Below are 13385 nucleotides of genomic sequence, written 5' to 3'. Positions count from 1 at the left end.
CACATGCTGTTCACAACACAACAATGAAGGTCTCATACCCTTCATTGTCTTCAATGCTCACCCTTGAGCATTAACAATTTCAACAATGAAGGTTACATACCCTTCATTATATCCAATGCTCATCCTTGAGCATACTCCTTTTCTACAATGAAGATATTCAATCTTCCATTATTCCCCAATACTCAACTTGGAGCATTTTTCCAAACGAAGGATTTACCACCTTCAATGGTTTTTAAAAAATATTTCCATGTTTTTAAAGAGTAGCTCCCTCTAAAAACATGTTTCAAACTTCTGTCATTGTACGAACAATAACTTGAAATCCCTAAACCTTTAGGAAACCTAAAATTAGAAGTTTTGAGGTTTAAATGATTCAAAAATTGAAACCAACCTCACCCTAAACTTCAATTTAGTATTTCTTAACCAATCTATCCTTTACATCATGAAAACTCCCCCTAAAGATATACAAATATGTTTCAAGTGGTTAGGAGTGGTCCTTAACTATTTCTCCTTATTTTCATCATGAAAACTACCCTTAAATGTATATAAATATATTCCAAGGGGTTAGGAGTGGTTAAAGGGACTAAAAATTGCTTAAAGTACTAAAATCAGGCATTTCCAGCCAAATTTAGCCTTATCAATCAATTGGGTTGGGGCTCAATCGATTGACACTTGCTCAATCGATCCACTAATGGATTCAGCGAGGTTCTGTTCGCATAAATACCCTTGAATCGATCGGCTAATTGATCCAACCAGGGTTGAATCTATTGGTTGATCGATTCAGCGAGCTTCTGCTCATAAAAACCCCCTTTCTCAATCGATCGGCTGATCGATTGAGCCTACCCAATCGATCTAATCGATTGTGTTTCTAAATTTCTAAAATCCAATTTTAGCCAAAATTCAGAAATGCCGTAAAAAATTAACAAAATTCTAAAAATCATGAAACTTCTTATAGACATTATTTAGGGTATATACTATCAAGGAAAAATAGTTTTCTAAGAAAACATACCTTATTTTCAAAGATTAACACAAAATTGAAAACTTGTAAGACTTCAATGTTTCTTCCAAGTTTGAGTCTAACTTTTCAATGATAATTACTATCAAAAGATAGCCTTCACTAAGGTTTTCCAAAGTATATTTAAAATATTTTTCAAAACTAATTTCCAACCATGTTCTTTGGGTTCAATGCACATGACTTGTACATTAGCTTTCCCAATGATTAGAGTACACATAACTATGTGTTTTGATGAAATCAAAACTCAAATAGATGCACTAAATCAACATCTTGAGTCTTGATCATCATCTTAGCATCTCGCTTGTATCTAATGTATACTAAAACACATATTAGTCACCTTATAGTCTTTGTGAGATGTAGATTTTGGTTTTTCCCTAAACTAGGGATCATGCATATCTATCTAGACATTTTGAATTATGAACATCCACCTAGGATGTTGTTACTTGTTAGTAAATGTCATTGTCCTTAATTGCAAGGAAATAAAAATAATGCATGATGAGTTATAGCATACATAAAAAAATTGTTAATCTCAGATGTGTCCATATCAATGGAACGGGTGACTCATTATTTCAATGAATTGTTTCTTCGGACAGAAGGAGATTCTGGAAACACTTACTCGAAATCTCACTTATCAGACTCAAAATCTTACTTTTCAGAGTTAGAGTCCATTGTGGAAGAATCTTTTGAGGAATTGGACATGACATGGTATTTTTATATGTTTCATAATAAACATGAATACAAAATATGATGTCATGGCATATAATGAGAAAAACAAAGCATGACAAATTTGCATAAATAAACTATACTTAGATAATTTATCTAAGTATCCTTAATTCCTTTGCTAAATTAAAATCTAATCCTAGATTTGCCCATATTTTCTCAAGAAAATGTCAAAACTCAACTTAACATTTCTTTTGCCCTTTTCTATTTGTGCCAATTAAAATTAAGTCTATTTCCTCAAATTATGGCACATTTTACTCTTCCAAAGAGTAAACACACGATTCATTTCATTTTCAAAAGTTTATAAAAATCTTGAAAATGCTCTCCAAGTGCCAACTACATCAAGGTTGGGTTAACCACCCTTCCAATTTGAGTTGACACTCTCTAACCTTCTAGGGTGTAGAGAATATGCTCCTAGGAACCCAGCACCTATTGGTGCTCCTTGGATGTTCACGGTATTCACTAGAGATAACTTCCCTAGATACCTTCTTAATGATCTTTCTAGGGTTCTTAGAAGCCTTGGTCACTTTCTCTAGGTCAACTTTAGGGATAGCTTCCCTTATGACCTTCTTAGTGACTTTTTTAGACTTCTAAGTGAAGGCGCTGGAATTCCATTTTGTTTCAATTTTCCTGTAAAAAAATTATACAAGAACAAAACTTTTTCTAGCAACCCGCATGTTCGATCAAACATGTGTTTGATCAATCAAGCAAGTTCTTGAATGATCAAAACACACCTTAATCAAAATACAAGATCGCTGGCCTCTTGTGTTGGTATTCAAAATCGATACAAAGAAAACTAAACTAATTACACAGCGTAATTAAAGAACTAGTTGTACCTTTCCTTTGTAGCTAAAGACCTCTTGATCTTCTATTGTATTCCTTTCTTCTTGGACGTCGTGTGGGCGATGATCGACCAAGATGACAAACACCCTTCCTTTCATTGTTTCCAAACCTCCGACCACCAAGAGAATATCTAGGATGGGGCACCTTCTTCTCTTCTTCTTCTTTTCCAAGCCGTCGTCCACAAAGGATGCAAGAGGAGCCACTGACCCTAGCAAGGAGGAGGCGCCGACCCCTAGGAAGGAGGAGGCGCCGGCCCTAGCAAGGAGAAGAGGTGGCGCCGACCCTTAGCCAGGAGAAGAGGAGCCGACCCAAGCAAGGAGAAGAGGAGGCACCGACCCTTAGCAAGGAGAAGAGGAGCCGGCTGTTAGAGTGTATGCTAAAAGCCTAGCTTTTGTATAAAATTTAGAAATAAAAAATCACAATGGTCAAACACCTACATTTATTTGTTAATTGTAGTTGTTCAATTAATTTATATTATAGATAACATGGTGTGTGGTGTCACACATAGAAGATCATGTTATCAGTTCTTTATAAATTATAAATAGTTACTCACGACTAAGATGGAAAGGAACAAACCATTGGAATATTCGTAGTGTAATTAGGTATTAGTTTATCTTGACTAATAAATTACACTAGTACACTCTGAATGTATTGAGTAGGATCATTTGAGGTAATTTCTTTTTGTACTGACTTTATAAAAGAATAAGATCTCTGTTATTATGGAAGTGTGTGCTCTTAATCCTAATATAATAACAAGCACATATATTTAATATTTATTTCTTTAATTTATCAATGTGTGAGATTTAGTTTGATAAATCAATATGTCCGATAAGTTGGAAAATAATATTACTTATAGTGTGTGTTGTTGATTATAGAAGGAAACTGTGTCCTAGAGAATTAGGTTGATGATGTCCCCAAGAGGAGCTCATAAGGATTGTCATGTTAAACCCTGCAGGTGGACCTAATCTGACATGACGATAAAGTTGAGTGGTACTACTCTTGGAACTAGATATTAATTAAGTGAGTTGTCAGTAACTCATTTGAATTAATGGACATTCGATATCTTAAACACAGGGAGACTAACACACTCATAATAAGAAGGAGCCCAAAATTTAATTTGAGATTGGTGCGGTAGTTCAATAATAGTTCTTTAGTGGAATGAATTATTATTGATGAAATTAAGTTATGTGTTCGGGGCGAACACAGGATACTTAATTTCATCGGGAGACCAAAACCAATTCCTCCTTTCGGTTCCTATCGTAGCCTCTTAATTATAGAGTACTATACCCACCTATACCCACCTTCTTACCCATCCTATAGGGGTCGGCCAAGCTAGGGCCGGCCAAAGGCATAGTTCATGGGTTCATGAGGTGGCCGACCCCAGCTTGAACCCAAGCTTAGGTGGTCAGCCCTATTAAAATAAAAAATAATTTTATTTTTAAATTTTTTCTTATGTGGATTCCATGGTTTTAAAAGAGAGTTTAAAATTTAAATCTTTTCTTTTATAGCTTTCTACAAAAGATTAAGAAAAGATTTGAAATCTTTCCTTATTTATAGATTGAAAGGTAGATTTTAATTTTGAGAAAACTTTCCTTTTTTAACCATGTTCATGATTTAAAAGGGAGTTTAAACATTAAATATTCTCTTTTATAAGTTTCTACAAAAGATTAAGAAAAGATTTGATATCTTTCCTTATTTGTAGATTGAAAGATATTTAAATTTTTAAAGATAATTTTCTTTTTATCCAAATGTTTAAAAGAAAGATTTAATTTATAAAAATTCCTTTTTATAAAACATCATGAAGGGAAAAATTATTGGAGAAATTATTTTTAAATTTCCGGAAGCAAATTAGGAAGTTTTAATTCTTGTGTGAATTAAAATTTCCTTGATTGGGGATTAAAAGTGGCCGGCCATTGTAATTAAGAAAAAAAAATTGTTTTTAATTAAATAAATTTTCTTTTTCATGGCAAAAGAATTAAGGAAGTTTTTAAAATTTCCTTATTTGCTAAGACCAAGGATTATAAAAGAGGGGGTAAAGGTCCCTTCATGGCTAACGGCTCTATTCTTTTTCTTCCTCACTTTTCCTCCTTGGTGTGGTCGGCCCTAGGGTCTCTTCTCTTCTTCTTCTCTTCTCTTCCTCCTTTGTGGTCGGCGGCATCATCACAAGAGAAGTCCATGGTGGCCGGTTCTAGCTAGGAGAAGAAGGAGAGAAAGAAAGTTTTGTTTCTAGCATCCCTTGGAGCTTGGTGGTGGTGGTCGGACCTCTACTTCTCTTGGAGAATTGTGGTGGCCGAATCTTGCTTGGAGAAGAAGGTGGCTTAGGTGGATTCTCATCTCGGTAGATCGTTGCCCACACAATATCCGGGATAAGAAGAGGAATACGGTAAAAGATCAAGAGGTCATTTGCTTACAAAGAAAGGTATAACTAGTAATTATTTTCCGTATCATACTAGTTTTCTTTGTATAGTTATTTTTGGAAATACCAAACACAAGAGGCATATGATTCTAGAGTTTTCGAATTTGTTTCGAAGTTGTGTTTCTTTTATTTTATTTTTTCAAATTTGTGATTCGATTGTTCTTTTTAGTTAACCTAGAGTTATTTAAGGAAATTAAATATTAGCTTTCTTTCAAAGACTTTGTCTAGGCGGTGGTGGTTGCTTCCATATCCAAGAAGGTCATGTGTCTCGCCATGCAGTCCTGGAAGTCAATTTTGGAAATTAATATTTAATGGAATTAATAACATAGGTGGATTTGGATTAATAGTGTTAAGTTTTGCTTGCGATCCAAATCTAAACCATCAAGAACAGATAAGTTAAATTTGGAATCAATGATGTTAAGTTCTGTCTGCGATTCCTAATTTAACTTCTAAAGAACATAATAGGTTAATTAAGGAAAGGTTCGACACTTATACAAAATTTTTGTATAGTGGAACCGGTACGTTTTTCCTAGGACTAACCAACACCGGCCCTAGCAAAGAGAAGAGGAGGCGCTGGCCCTAGGAAAAGAAGAGGTGCTACTGGCCCTAGGAAAGGAAGAGGCTAACCAAAAACCACAACAACTACTCATGGATGGGTGGATGCGAGGCTTTATATAGAGACTACAACAGGGACCTAGAGGAGGAATTGGTTTATGCCTCCTGATGGGCTTGGGCTTCCTGTGTTCGGCCCGAACACTCAACTCAAGTCCATCAATAATAACTCATATCACTAAAGGGTTATTATTGAACTACCGCACCAATCTCATATTACAATATGGGCTCCTTCTTATCATGAGTGTGTTAATCTACCTGTGTTTAAGATATCGTATGTCCGTTAATTAAATGAGTTACTGACAACTTAATTAATTAACGGCTGATTCCAAGAGTAATACCACTCAACTTTATTATCATGTCGGACTAAGTCCACCTGCAGGGTTTACATGATAATCCTTATGAGCTCATCAAGGGAACATCATCAGCCTAAATAATTAGGACACAGATTTCTTCTATAATCAACAACACACCATATAAATAGTACTATTTTCCAACTCATCGGGTCTATTGATTTAACGAATAAATCTCACCCATTGATAAGTTAAAGAAATAAATACTAAGTATACATGCTTGTTATTATATAGAGATTAAGAGGACGCATATACATAATAACAGAGGTTTTGTTCTTTTATATAGTCAGTATAAATCGAACAACCTCAAACGGTCCTACTCAAAATAAACATAATATACTAGTATAATTTTATAGCCAAAATAGACTAATACCAAATTATACTACAACCGCTCCAATGGTTTGTCCCAATCCATCTTGGTTGTGAGCTACTATTTATAATTTATAAGGAACCGATAATATGATCTTCTGTGTGGCACCACATATCATGTTATCTACAATATAAATTAAATGGACAACCGCATTGACATATATATAAATATAAAATGCAAGCATTTAACCAAAGTAATTCTCATTTCAAAATATTTTAAAACAGATGTTCATACAAAAGATATGCTTATAGTATACATCTCAACAATCTCCCACTTATACTAAAAGACTATGCTGCCATAAATGCTGCCATACATCTAATTCCCATCCCCTCAACATGCCTATCAAAAGCTCTAGTTGGAAGGGCCTTAGTGAAAGGATATGCCAGGTTATCTACTAATGCAATCTTGGCGACAACAACCTCTCCTCATTTTACGATATCTCGTATTAGGTGGTACTTGCGCTCAATATGTTTACTTGCCTTATGGGCTCGTGGTTCCTTCGAGTTTGCTACTGCACCACTGTTGTCACAATAAATTGTGATAATTTTGGGCAAACTAGGAATCACATCTAAGTCCATCAAGAAGTTTCTGAGTCATACATATTCTTTGGCTTCCTTAGAGGTTGCCACATACTCAGCTTCCATGGTGGAGTCTGAAACGCATTTCTACTTAACACTCCTCTATGCTATGGCTCCACCTCCCAAAGTAAACACATACCCGAGGTTGATTTACTACTGTCCCTATCTGATTGGAAGTCCGAATCCGTGTAACCCACAAGAATCAAATCATCTGCCTGGTAAACCAACATATAATCTCTAGTCCTTTTTAGGTACTTTAATATATGCTTTACGACAGTCCAAGTCCTGGTCCTGGGTTACTTTGATATCTGCTAACCATGCCCACGGCAAAACAGATATCCGGTTTCGTACATAGCATCGTATACATTATGCTTCCTACAGCTGAAGCATAAGGAACTGCCTTCATCTCCTCTATCTCATTTGATGTCTTAGGATACATCTCTTTAGATAAAGGTACTCCATGTCGAAAAGGTAGAAAACCATTCTTGAAGTTTTGCATGCTAAAACGAGCTAGGATAATATCGATGTATGAAGTTTGGGATAAGCACAATATCCTTTTCTTGCGATCCCTTATTACTTTGATCCCAAGAATATGTTCACAATCTCCCAAGTCCTTCATATCAAACTGTTTGGACAACCATACCTTTATATCTGACAATACTTTGACGTTGTTGCCAATGAGCAAAATGTCATCTACGTATAGTACAATAAATACCACCACATTTTCGTCACTTTTATTATATATACAAGACTTATCCGAACACTGAATGAATCCATGAGACTAGATCACTTCATCAAACCGGATGTTCCAAGATCTCAAAGCTTGCTTAAGTCCATAAATGGGCCAATTGAGCTTACATATAAGATGCTCTTTGCCCTTCGCAATGAATCCCTCTGGTTGTTTCATATAGATGTTTTCTTCAAGATTTCCATTAAGGAAAGTTGTCTTGACATCCATTTGTCAAACCTCATAATCTATATAAGCAGCAATAGATAAAAGAATCCAGATAGATTTAAGCATGACTACCGGTGCAAAAGTTTCCTCATAATCGATTCCCTCTTTCTGAGTATACCCCTTTACAACAAGCCTCACTTTAAAGGTTTCCACCTTCCCATCTGTTCTTCTTTTCCTTTTGTAGACCCATTTACATCCAATGGCTTTTACACCATTTGGTGGTTCTACAAGCTCCCATACCTGATTAGAATGCATAGATTCTATTTCAGAGTTCATTGTACTATGCCAAGATGCTACATCTTTATCTTGGATTGCTTCATCATATGTATAGGGATCAGCTTCATGTTCATCAGTGATCAAGTCCGAAGACTCTCCCAAAAACATGAATCTATTAGGTTGTCTAGGAACCCACCCACTATGACGAGGCACTACCTGTAATTGTGCATCATTTGTGACACGTGTTGCAGTTACTTGTGGTATCTCTTCTTGTACCATTGGTACTAAAGTAGAAGTGTCCTCTCTTATTTTCTCAAGAACAATTTTAATAGGACCTTTACTATTGGCTAGAGGGGGGGGGGGTGAATAGCCTTTCTTCGATTTTTCCTACAATCTTGTTAGCGGAAGCAAATGGAAATAAAGAGAATACAAGAAAACAATGAGAACAATGCTAACTCCTTTGTTTACTTGGTCTCCACCTCCTTGAGGTGACTAATCCAAGGCACACACCCACACAATCAAGCTTCACTATAAACTTCTCCTTCACGAATCACAATCGAAGGTGGAGAAACCTTTGCACAATTTTCTCTTCCTCTTTACAAGAATGGAGAGAGGAATCAGGAGGAAGAGAGTGAATATATGTAGACTCGAAAATCACTTGATGAGCACTTTTTCAGTTTTGAACAGTAGTGTTTCTTCAAGTTCTGACAGTAGCTTTTATAGTTTTCCCGACATCAGTTGACTGGTATGTATATCAGTCGACTGATGGGCTTCAACGGCACTAAAGATTTGATAAGATTTTGAGCCGTCATTTTGTAACGGTCGTCTACCAGTCGACTGGTACCAACACCAGTCGACTGGTACTTGCCTTCAATCAGCCTGTCGACATTCTGTTCGTTCTGTGCCTTGGTATCAGTCGACTGGTGTGGGTACCAGTCGACTGGTACCTTATACCTTTTAGATTTACAGCAGTTTGTACAGTTCCAGTTTTACATTATTTACATACTTGAAATACTTCCTTAGCTTAGACTTCATGCCTCCAAGCACCTTCCCTCAGCCTTGCGCCCTTAGGATGCTTCCGTCTCCATGACTCCTCATCCTTGCGCTGGCCTTCAAGGACTACCATTGGCTTTGTCATGCTAAGTCTCTATTTTGCCAATAGATCGTACCTCTGGAACTTTCCTTGTCAAGTTTTCATACTTGGTCTTCTCTTCATACCTGCTTACTCAATACTTATGTTAGATCACAATTAATGCCTAACTTAAACTCATTTAATCAAACATCAACAATGAGTAATGTCTTGAGCAAGCTTGCTCCAACAATCTCCCCCTTTTTGATGTTTGGCAAAATTTGTTTAAGTTAGGTCTTTAAATGTACCATAACTATAAAGCATGATAATATCCATGAAGCATATAACATGAAACATATAAAAATTATCCAACTTAAACTTAAACCATCCAAGTCTCCCCCTTTTTGACAGACAACAAAAAGATCCTAGAATAACTCCCCCTGAATCCAGAATATCCACGAAGAGCAAGAGATAGAGATGGACACATGACGAAGAATAAGATAAGACACAGCCGGACATAGTGGAACTCACAAGACAGCAATAGAAAAATAGAGAAGTAGTCTGACAACCATCATAGAAAAATAGCAGCACATAATAAACGCTAAACAGATAATGTCATAACAGCATATACCCATCATAGTTTGACAACCACGTGTTCGAGATAAACAAACGATATCGCTATCGAAACCAAAACATATCTCGACACTAACAAAAGAAGCAGCATCCTAGTGATCATCACTGGAGGGAGGAGGGGGAGGAGCCTAGTATGTCAGATCCTAGCGCTGCAGCATCGCATACACCTCTGTCTGACGCTGCTGAGACGCAGTCTAATCCTGCCGAAAACCACGAAACTCCTGAAACCCCTGGCGTGCTGTCTCCTCCAGCTGAGTCAATCGAGCCTCGACAGTCATAGGGGCTGGATCCGGCGCCAGTGCAGGAGCAGGTGCGTCCGCCTCCTCCTCATCATCAGAATCATCCGCCTCCTGAGCACGCCATACCATCTCCCCCTGGCGTCTCTCAATACCTGCAAGAGATAGCTGGCGGGCCCCTATCTGATCATAGTCCTTAGATAACTGATGCTGTTGACCCCTCATGACACTGATACCCCGAGAGGCAAAGAAAGAAGTCAGGATGTGGCAGTAAGGCATGTACAACTTTTCATGGATAGGACCAGTGAAGTGCAGGATGGACTCAAAGACGTGAAGAGCGATGTTGATGTCGAGCCGGTGCTCCAAAGCATACATCATGACCAGATGGGGCAGCCGAATCTTGGCTTGCCCCCGAGTGACTATGGGTAAGATACACGCAATAACAATCTTATAAAGAATGTTATTGCGGGCAGACATACGTGTGGCATCGAAGATGCGCCGCAGAGGAGCTCGAGGGGCATTAAAGTAATACTGATGTATCACTTCAATCGATAAATGAGAGAATGAATCAGTGAAGGGCTCAACAACTGTGGGAAAACACGTAAAGAAGCTATCAGAAGCCCGACACTCTAAGAAGGATCGAAGAATGCTGGGAGAGAACTCAATGTCGACACCACCTACATGAGACACCCATGCACGACCTCCGCTAGCACTAGGATGCAGATTGGTGTAGAATTCCTTACACAAATCCAGATTTACCATATGCATGCAATGCACTAGCTTATCCAACCCAAAATATAGAAGAGTATCCATGATATCTGGCACAATCTGAGTAAAATAAGTCTGATTCAGATACCGACAGGGTATCATGGCGAAATCAGTATTCTCAAACCGTTGCCGTGCGGCTTCGGAACGAAACCGATTCACCGAGGGAACGGGAGCGGACTGCCGGGAGGTCCCCTCACTAGCCCTACGTTTTTGCCTAACCCTAAGTGTATGAATGCAATACAAATGATCCAAGGACAGCCCCAAATGAAGAACACAGACAAGATCACAGCAGAAACAACATAGAACAACAAAATTATTAGGGTTTAAATCACAACCGAATCTTTGAGGAAAGCGTGGAAGAGAGATTACCTTCGTTCCATGGCTGAGAAGCAGGTGTAGGCAAGGGAAGTCAGTGTGGCGAGGAAATGGGGAGAGATGACAGGCTGTGAAACACGGTAGGAAAACCAAACGGGCAAGGAGAGGAAGCTAAGGGTAGATCGAGGAAGAAAATGAGGTTTAGGAGGCCGGAGAAGACCTGCGGCGGTACTCACGCGACGTCGGGACGCAGGCGACAGCAGGCGGCGGAAGGAACTAGGGTTTCCATCGGGCCGCCTGCCGCGCGGATCGTTATAACAATTCGGGCATCAGTCGACTGATGTACATATCAGTCGACTGATGCCTAAAACATAAACGCACAGAATGGTTCTGTTCGAAAAAATCACCAGTCGACTGGTATCTGTACAAGTCGACTGATACCAACTTTTGCCTAATTCTTATCCGAATTTCAGGAACTCGCAGATAATTCTACAGACCACAAAAAAATCTCAAATTTTGTGGAGAGGTCTATTTGAATCATGTCTATTTGGGAAAAATGTACATAAAAATATGTCTATCACAGATCCCAAGATTGACACACACTTCAAAAGTAATTAGATTATGTAGTATACCCTTGAGTGAAAGTTCCAATTAGGACTTTCCTATAATTTCTGTGCCTATGTTAGAGCAAGGTTCCTTTCCTGTATGTGTTTATATGGTATTTTGCATACTATAGAGTGTGATACTTTTATCTTGTAAGAAAATGTCCAATCATGTTCAAGAAGCTATGTACACATTAATTTTGCACACGTCTTCCCAATGATTGGTCCAATTAAGGATCAATGTGACTAGATGTCATAATGGCTCAACACCATGCATCATAACTAATATGATGAACCAAATGCATCTTCCTAATATCTCACATGTTGTCTAAATACAAGCAAGGCACCCTAGGTCTTTGTGAGATACATTAAGGTATGTATTTAGCTTTTGAATTTATGTGATCATGAAAAGCTAAATCTATTATTCTACAAGGCACAAACCAAGCTCTCTTCTAATAGAGATAAACTCCGCTTCGGGTAATGGTTTGGTAAAAATATCGGCAAGATTAGATTTGGATTCAACATAAAGTAGTTCAATGTCTCCTCTTGCCACATGATCTCTAATGAAGTGGTGTTTTATCTCGATGTGCTTTGTTCTAGAGTGATGTACCGGATTTTTGGTTAAGTTAATGGTGCTCATATTATCACATAAGACCTTGACCTTGGAATAATGTAACTCATAATCCTCTAAGGTATGCATCATCCAAAGTAATTGGGCTACACAACCACCCATTGCCACATATTCGGCCTCGGTTGTGGACAATGCCACACAAGGTTGTTTTCGACTACTCCAACTTACAAGAGAAGGTCCAAGAAATTGACATCCACCGCTAGTACTCTTTCTATCCAATTTGCAACCTGCATAATCGGAATCGGTATACCCAAATAAGTCAAAATTTCTAGTTCTAGGGTACCAAAGCCCCACATTGAGAGTGCTCTTGATATATCTCAAAATTCTTTTTACCGCTACTAAATGTGACTCTTTAGCACATGATTGGTATCTTGCACACATTCCTACCGCGAATAATATATCCGGTCTACTAGCGGTTAGATATAGCAAACTACCAATCATGCTCCTATATTGCTTTGGATCCACTAACTTTCCTTCTTGATCACTATCTATCTTGGTGTTTGTCCCCATAGGGGTAGTTGCTCCTTTAGCATTTTCCAACCCAAATTTCTTGATAAGTTCTTTAGCAAATTTGGATTGGTACACATAGGTTCCCTCATTTGTTTGTTTTACTTGCAATCCCAAAAAGAAACTAAATTCTCCAACTAGACTCATTTCAAACTCGCTTTCCATGTGTTTAATAAAATCATGAAGAAGGTCATTATTTGTTGAGCCAAAGATGATGTCATCAACATAGACTTGGGCAATGAAAATGTCTCCACCTTTAGACTTCAAAAACAATGTTGGATCAATTGTTCCTCTTCTAAAGCCCTTGGAGATTAGAAAGGATGAAAGTCTTTCATACCAAGCCCGGGGTGCTTGTTTTAACCCATATAATGCTTTCTTAAGCTTATAAACATGGTTTGGGCAATCTATACTCTCAAATCCGGGTGGTTGCTCTACATACACTTCTTCCTTAATGAACCCATTTAAGAAAGCCGATTTTACATCCATTTGATGAAGTTTAAAACCCATGTAAGCGGCATATCCTAATAATATTCGGATGGACTCTAATCG

The sequence above is a fragment of the Zingiber officinale genome, chromosome 9A, assembly GCF_018446385.1.
Source record: "Zingiber officinale cultivar Zhangliang chromosome 9A, Zo_v1.1, whole genome shotgun sequence".
NCBI lineage: Eukaryota > Viridiplantae > Streptophyta > Magnoliopsida > Zingiberales > Zingiberaceae > Zingiber > Zingiber officinale.
Note: the sequence above shows the minus strand (reverse complement) of the source record.